Consider the following 8,169-nt stretch of genomic DNA (forward strand, 5'->3'; position numbering starts at 1 on the left):
CAGGATCTCTTGAGATTTAAATGAATTTGATGTATCTTAATCCATTTATATTTATTGATGTGCTTATTTTGTAGTCTTTGCACACTTCACGTCCTTTACTTGCTCCTGAATCCCCATGACACAATGTTAGTACTTTTTTACTTCTTGAGCTGGTCCGAGGGCGTGAACTCAGGGCCTGAGCATTGTCCTTGAGCATTTTTGCTCAAGGCTAGCACTCTACCACTTGAGCCACAGCACCATTTCTTGTTTTTTGGTGATGTTAATTGGAGGTAAATGTGACATGGATTTTTCTGGTGTGTGTGTGTGTGAGTGTGTGTGTGTGTGTGTGTGTGTGTGTGTGTGTGTGTGTGTGTGTGTGTGTGTGTGTGTGTGTGTGTGTGTGTGTGTGTATGTAATGGATATTTTCTGTCTGGGTGGGCTAGCTTATAACCATGATCCTTGGATCTCAACTTGATGAGTAGTAAGGGTTACAGACATGAGCTACTTCAGTCAGGTTTGATGTCAGTAATCTTTGATAACTTCTTTGCTATTTGGCAAGAAAATATCTTCCAGGTTTAGTTTTTATGTTTCCTTCTCGTCACCAGACTTAAGGGGAAAATAAAAATACTGATTTTTTTTTTAGGTTAGAATGTGAACTTGAGTTTCTTCATTATTATTAACTACAGGACTTCAAAAAGCACTGGTTCTGGATCCCAGTCTGTACTACACAGGAACATATCTACCTTGGGCCATATCCACCTTCACTAGCAATATTTAAGGAGCTGGTTTAAGCCACTTGACCAACCTTAAGTGTTATAATTTTTATTGTAATACATTGTAGTGCAACTCTACTCTCTGCAAGAGATAAACTCAGTACATAGATTCTGTCCTATAAATGCCACTTTGACAAATGACATTACTTTTCTTTTTATGTTTATGTTTATTTTATATTTTATTTTTAGTGTATTTTTAGTATGTTAAAGTAGTTGTGTTAAGGAATTGCCGTTCAACAAAGCAATATATGAGTACAATGCATCTTGATTAATATTATCCATTTCATCATTTCCCCCATCCCTCCCAATTTCACCCCTTTCTCAGTTTTGTAAGATAAACATTGAATTTTATGACTGCATTCTTCCCTGTTCTTCATTTGTCTAGCTCCCTTTCTTTGATCCTTTTCACTTTTGAATACTCGTTTCCTGTTGTTTATTTTGTTGGACTGTGAGTCAGCCTTTCTTAGCAATTACACTCTGAGTTCATTCCTGATTCTACCAGATTTTGGCTGATACATTTGTGTATATTTGCATAACATTGAAGATGTTTACTTATATTTATAAATGAATTCTAGCTTTCATATATGAGAGAAAACATACATCTTTGACTCCCTGAGCCTGATTTCTTTTAGTATGATATTTTCTAGGTCTTTCCATTTTTTTGCAAATGATACAATATTATTCTTTCTAAAGGATAAGTAAAATTTAGTTATATAAATTTCTTTACCCATTCATCTATTGAGGGCCACCTGGGCTGATTCCATACCTTGGCTGTGGTGAACAGTGCTGCAATAAACATGGTTGTGCAAGTGACTTTACTGTATCCTAGTTTGTAATCTTTAAGAATAGAATTGCTGGATTTTACTGTAGTTCTTTGAGGATCTTCCATATTGTTTTCCAGTGTAGTTGAAAAAGTTTACACTCTTACTAACATTGTACTAGAGTTACTATTCACTCACATCCATACTAGAATCTGTTATTATCTGTATTATTGATGATGTCCAACTACTAATAACAGGCTGGTCTATGGGTCTTCATCTTCCTGCCTCTACCTCCAGAGTTGGGATTTCAGGTGAGTGCCATCATGCCCAAATTGTTTCCTATTTTAGAACTGTCAGGTTTCTTTTTTCTTCTTTTTTTTATTGTGAAAATATTGTACAGAAGGGTTACAATTAATGAGTACATTTCTTATCAAGCATTGTAGCCTCCTCCTTTGTTTCCCCTTCCCAGCCCTTCCCATCCTCCTCCCGCCCCCGCAATCCTCCCCACGCTGCCCCCCCACCAAAGTTGTAAAGTTCGTTTTCGACATAACGACTTGTACATCTCATTGTTGCAATGGGTCCACCTGTATCCCTATTTAAATGATTTGTTTTTCCCCTTCCCCTCCACTAATTATACCAACAGCAAATACAGTGAAAGCAGGGATTATACTGTGGGGGACGGACATACAAAGCAACAAAGAAATAATCTTATGAATGTGTTAGTAACAATCACATGAAAGAAAAAAATTTGAATACATATCTTAGGGTTCATTTTCCTAACATCACCTTATCTGACCTTTTCTGCTTGACTCATACATATACTAGATATTGGAAATAAGGTAAACCATGGAACCTATGTTTCTTTGGGCTTGGCTTACTTCACTTAATATAATTTTTTCCAAGTCTTTCCATTTCCTAACAAATTGGGCAATGTCATTCTTTCTGATGGAGGCATAGAATTCCATTGTGTATATATACACCGCATTTTCTTGATCTATTCATCTACTGAGAGGCATCTGGGTTTGTTCCATATGTCAGCTATGGTAAATAATGCTGCAATAAACATAGTCGTGCTGGTAGCTTTAGTGTGGTCTTGTTTGTAAATATTTGGGTAAATGCCCAAAAGTGGGATTGCTGGGTCATAGGGGAGCTCTATGTGGAGTCTTTTGAGGAACCTCCATACTGCTTTCCAAAGTGGTTGAACAAGTTTACACCCCCACCAAAAATGTAGTAAGGTTCCCTTCTGTCCACATCCCCTCCAGCCTCTGTTGTTATTAGAGTAGATCTGTCAGGTTTCTCTGCACATGTATTTTCCCATAATCAGTGATAGGTATCATCATTAGTTTTGCTGGTCTTGGGCTTTAACGTAGGACCTGGGTGCTTTCCCTGAGATTATTTTACTTGAGGCTAGCACTACATCATTTGGACCCATAGCTGTTGGGAGCCGACAGTAAAACTCCAAGGTCATCTTGACCCTTGTGCTCACTTGAAGGCACATACAAGGACCTGGCTTTCATGAATAACACCAGGTGTCCGGGTTTGCCTTGCTATGTCTGTAGAATTTTCTTTACTTTCTATCAGTTGACCTTGTCTTGTTTCTTTCTGCACCCTTGTTTTTATTAAAGACTTTTCTTGCTTTTCTGCACTATGGTGACCTTAGGTTACCTCTTGACTTCTAATAGTATAAATAAGGAGAGTTAAAAATAAACGGGGCTGCAGTCTTGAGCTGCAGACCTCCCAACCCCATCCTTTGTCTTATGTCTTTATTTTTCCGTCCTCGCCCCCTAAATCAGGAGTTCCTTTCGTTGCCGGCTAGTTCCGGCACATAGCACCAATTCCGGTAGTTAATTGGAAATTAAAATCTCACAGGCTTTCCTGCTCATGCTGGCTTTGAACCATGATCCTCAGATATCAGCCCCTTGAGTAGCCAGGATTACAGGTGTGAGCCACCAGTGCCTGCCTGATATCATCATTTTTAAATGTATGCTTCTCAAAAGTATGATAAAGTGCTAACCTAGTATCTCAGACTATGTCCTTCTTTGGAAGTAGTATTACTTAAAATTAACATGAGAGTAGAGTGGTACATTTATCAGAAATGATCAGCATCCTTAAAAGGAAAGAGACAAATAAAGTGATACATGCAGAGAGAAGATACTAGAAGAAGATATCAGAGTGGTAAAGTGCAAGACAAGGAATGTGAAAAGTTCATGGCCACCACAAAAGCTAGAAATAAGCAGGAGGAGCAAAGTTCTGCTGACACCTTTGACTTCAGCCTTCTAATCTCCAAAACTGTGAGAGTGTTCATTTTTCTGTGTGTGTGCTGCAAGCTGCTCACTTTGTTATCCTTTGTTACAGTGACATTCAACACCAAATATAACCATCTTTACCAGTGATGTACTCTATGAACCAGTTTAATTATATAATAATAGAGGATTTTTTTTTGGTCATGAGTCTTGAACTCTGGGCTTGGATGCTGTCCTTGAGCTTTTCAGCTCAAGGCTAGTGCTCTATCAGTTGAACCACAGCACCACTTTGGTTCTCTGGTGGTTAATTGGAGATAAGAGTATCACAGACTTTCCTGTCTGGACTGGTTTTGAACCATGAATCTCAGATCTCAGCCTCCTGAGTAGCTAGGATTACAGACGTAGCTAGGATTACAGACAAGAGCCACCAGCACCTGGCTAATAGAGGATTTTTAAAAGGTAAATTTAATGTAGATTTCTTTTTGATTTTGTTGTTGCTTTTCAAATTGGAAAATAGTTTTTTGTTTTTGTTTTTTTTGGTCAGTCGTGGGGCTTAAAATCTGGGCCTGGGTGCTGTCCCTCAGCTCTTCAGCTCAAGGTGAGCGCTCTACCACTTGAGCTACAGCACCTTTTCCAGTTTTCTGGTGGTTATTGGAGATAGGAGTCTCACGGTCTTTCCTGCCTGGGCTGGCTTGAATCGGTACATACATTTCAATTGTTTGCAAAGTTGGGCATTTTCAGTTGTTGCAAAGTCTTTTTTGGTCTAGATTATTTCTCTTTGCCTCTGTCTTTTTGTCTTTGCAGTGAAATTTTAATAACTTGCAATGCTGTATATTTAGTGGAGTATTACATACAGTTCAGTTTATTGTGCTTACTTGTGACAAAATATAAACCCATTTTACTCATGTTGATGTTGTTGAGATGCATTTTTATTTTACTCCAGCATATTTATAATCTTGTGTCTCTAGCGGTCAGTGTGGCTTAAAGAAATTTTGTTCTGCTTCATTTCAGACTACATTGAATTAACATTTAGTTCAAAGCACCTTAATCACTGTGATGATAAAAATAATGGCCAAGGGAACAGAAGTCAATTAAAATGACAACTTCTACAAACATTATCTTATACAATGATATTGATTTTGGTACATAGAAATTTTGACTGAGCCCATGGACTTTAATATTCTTGGAAATATTTGAAGTATTTTTCCCTTTATCATGGAAATTGTTACCACTTTTGTTTAAAAAATACATGAATTATTCTTCTAGTTTCCTTTTAGAAATAGATTTGTGCCTCTATTCAATGCTATTCAGATAGACACCTCTGACAAGCCATATTATTTCTTCATGAAGTTGATTTGATGCAATTATATGTATGTTTCCATATTTATGTTGTGTTTAAAGAAGAGGCATTATGAAATTCTTGGGATGTATAGACTTGTCATGGTTTAACTAGGATGCTATTGAAAAGTCTATCATAGCTCTGTCACAACTATCTGCTTTAATATCCACCACACTTTTAAGACTTCTTTAGCTCTCTAATTTCTTCTTCTTCATCTCTTTCTGTCTTGATTTATTGGGATAATATAAAGGTGAATTGCTGATAAAATTGTAGATTTGGTTAGAATTCTTAGATGACTTCATTTATTAAATACTCTTCAATGAACACATGGTAATGGTAGGAAGAGAGGAAAGAAGACAAGTTTATATTATTTTAGGGATGGGCATCAGCAAAGTGAACAAGTGCTCCCAGGGGCCACAGCATGAACAATTTCGCATTTATTTATTCTCTTGTAAACTATAATCAAATATATGTTAGTAATTACATTAATATATAACAATGTAATATATAATATGGAATAATTACATTTGTTAGAGATTGTATTTATTTGATTGTATATGTTGTAGAATCCATTGCTGCATATTGTAGAAACAGTAAAGAAGGGCTGACTAGAGCATCAACATGCTGAAGGCAATAGAAAGCAATATCAACTACTTGCTACAGCAACATATACTGTATACTAAGATCAAAATGATGCAGAGATTAGCATGTCTCCTGTATAAGGATGACAAACAAATTGCTAAAGCATTTCATATTTTAAAATATTGCAAGTGTATATCTATATGGCAAGGAAAGGAATAATAAAATGTGTAGAGCCAAACTCTCTATTTCTAGAAGTCTGGGACCACTTAGAATATGAAGAAATGCCTATATATACTTTAATAGCTCCTAAGAGATTATTGTTTGTCTCCTTAGTCCATATGTAAGGAACTCATTTAGTGTGCAGAGCAGTTTTGTAGTTGTAGGAGATATTGTGAGATATTTAACAGAGTCCAGTTCAGAGTTTGATGCAGCATATCAGGAAGGTTCTAGAAAATACTAGAAATATGCAGAGGAGGAAGGAGCTGGAGTGATAGGAAAATAGTTAAAGGAAAGCTATTTTTCAGATCCAGTATCCTTTGAGTTCACACCTTACTTTGATTTTTATGTGTAGCCATGTAAAAGAGTTCTAGCCATGTAATATTGTCAGTCCCATGATATGTGCTATTTTCAGGCCTCATCTACAAAACTCTCCTAATCATTATCCTTTCTCTTCTTGCACTAGTGACACTGGAAGCCAAATATCAAAGTTAAGCAGAATCCGTGGCAGAATCTGTATTCCTACATCAAGAGAAGAGCTGCTTGACTATCATGAATACCTAATTTGGACTTTAGGAGAGAAGAAACAAACTTTTGTCAAGCCACTGATTTTTTAGTTTTGTTCTTCAAATCACTGTTATTATCATTATTATCTTTTTATTAATTTTGGTTTATTAGTCAAAACAATATACCTTTCTAAAATAAAACTCAGTATATCATGTTAACTGTCATGAGAAGATGAAAAGAAAAAACGTCCCCACCCTCACTTCCCCACCTTATCCAAGCTGATGTCATAGTTGAGAATAGAATTGTAGTTACTAGAAGTTGGGGAGAATAAGGAGAATGTGACCATAGAGGAAGGCTCAACAGTAAGTACCAACTTACAGTTAGGATCAAGAAATTCTGATGTGCCATTATGGAGATAGGTGATTTAGATGATGAGAATTTATTGGTTATTCCCTGAAACTAGAAGAAAATAGTCTGAAAATTTTCAGCAGAATAAAATGTTTGTTTTTCTGCCACAGAAGCATATGTTTAAGTAATAGAGAACAAGAGTCTGGAAAGTAGGGTGCAGCAAAATATAGACAGTAAAGACGTCCTGGAGTCAGAATATAATACAACTGGTTAAACTATAATATTGAGCAAAAGGATCAAAAAGTTAGTTGTCTCAGTTTATAGAGCCTGAAGTAAACCTACTGAAGTGTAAAGGTAAGGAGAGTGGTAATATGTCTTAGGATAAGAAAGATTTGTTATTGTTTCTGCATTGGTGGAAGTGACAATGGATGGGGTGGGAAAATTGTGGTTGAGGTCAGAGTGGAGGCAGAGATTTCTTTCCAGGAGAGGCTAGTTGAACACGTGAGCTGGTGGTGCTGGTGATAAAGGAATAGGCTGAAAAAAATGAGCCACGGGAATGTTGATGACTGTGGGAGCACTGAGGAAAGGGAGAAGCTGGAGATAACTTTTAGGTCTATACTTTAGAGCAGTGAGTGTTCCTTTGCCACATGAGTTTGAGGCATACAGAAAAGGAAAGAAATTACCATAGTATCTAATATGTTCTACAAAGATAAAAAGAACAGTTAACATCAAACTACAGCAGCATTCCTCATGTTCACAAATCCATTTTGTCTTCCTAGGTACATAAACTATATTTTCAATCCTTTCTTGGAGCAAGGTAAAATAATATGGTTAAATTCTAGACAACAGCACATAGTTGTAAATGGTATATGCAATTTCCAGCTCAATCCATAAAATCCTGTATTTTATTCCCCAGCATCTGTTCTGTGGCAACCTTGGAAACTACATATTCCAAATGTTAAACTGCAATATGGAAGAATCCTGTCTCTGTAAGTCACCATTTAGATGAATGAGAGCTTTCCTGAATAGCTATGCAACCAACTGAACTATGACTTAAAGTACAAATTAATATTTATTGTTTTAACCATAATGAACATAGTGTGTATTTAACCAGAATAGCCAATGACACAAATACTTTGTTATTAAGCAACTTTAAGTTTAATGTAGCATCTGTTTAATGGATGGGCTAGCCCTAAAATCAAACTTCATTCATACTCTGGTGGAATAACCCGTGATATCACAGGTTATTGTTCCAATAGGATTTTAGAACCTTTTCCTGTTTATTCTCCTATTTTTCAATCTTAGTTGGTAAATTCTGGTGGTTAGATTTTAAAATAGAAAACTTGATGGTGTATTTTGTCTATTACTTTCTTATTTGAAAAAAATCCTTTAACTGGTAAAAGAGGCTTAAAGTATAGATC

At 36.3% G+C, this 8,169-nt stretch overlaps 1 long non-coding RNA gene and 1 pseudogene across 2 annotated transcripts in view; both read left to right on the top strand.

Annotated features, from left to right (window-relative positions):
• Positions 1 to 7,741, top strand: part of LOC138833134 (uncharacterized) — a 28,170-nt gene extending 20,429 nt beyond the window's left edge. The window contains exons 3-4 of one of the 2 annotated variants that reach the window (XR_011373811.1): positions 6,360 to 7,565; positions 7,665 to 7,741. This is a non-coding gene — a long non-coding RNA (uncharacterized lncRNA). Of the gene's footprint in view, positions 1 to 6,359 lie in introns of both variants that reach the window. The other variant, XR_011373810.1, reaches the window with a different exon arrangement.
• Positions 5,757 to 5,854, top strand: LOC138833136 (U6 spliceosomal RNA; annotated as a pseudogene).
• Positions 7,742 to 8,169: the final 428 nt, after the last annotated feature.

Source organism: Dipodomys merriami, unplaced genomic scaffold, assembly GCF_024711535.1.
Source record: "Dipodomys merriami isolate MVZ:Mamm:240054 unplaced genomic scaffold, mDipMer1.0.p SCAF_2008, whole genome shotgun sequence".
NCBI lineage: Eukaryota > Metazoa > Chordata > Mammalia > Rodentia > Heteromyidae > Dipodomys > Dipodomys merriami.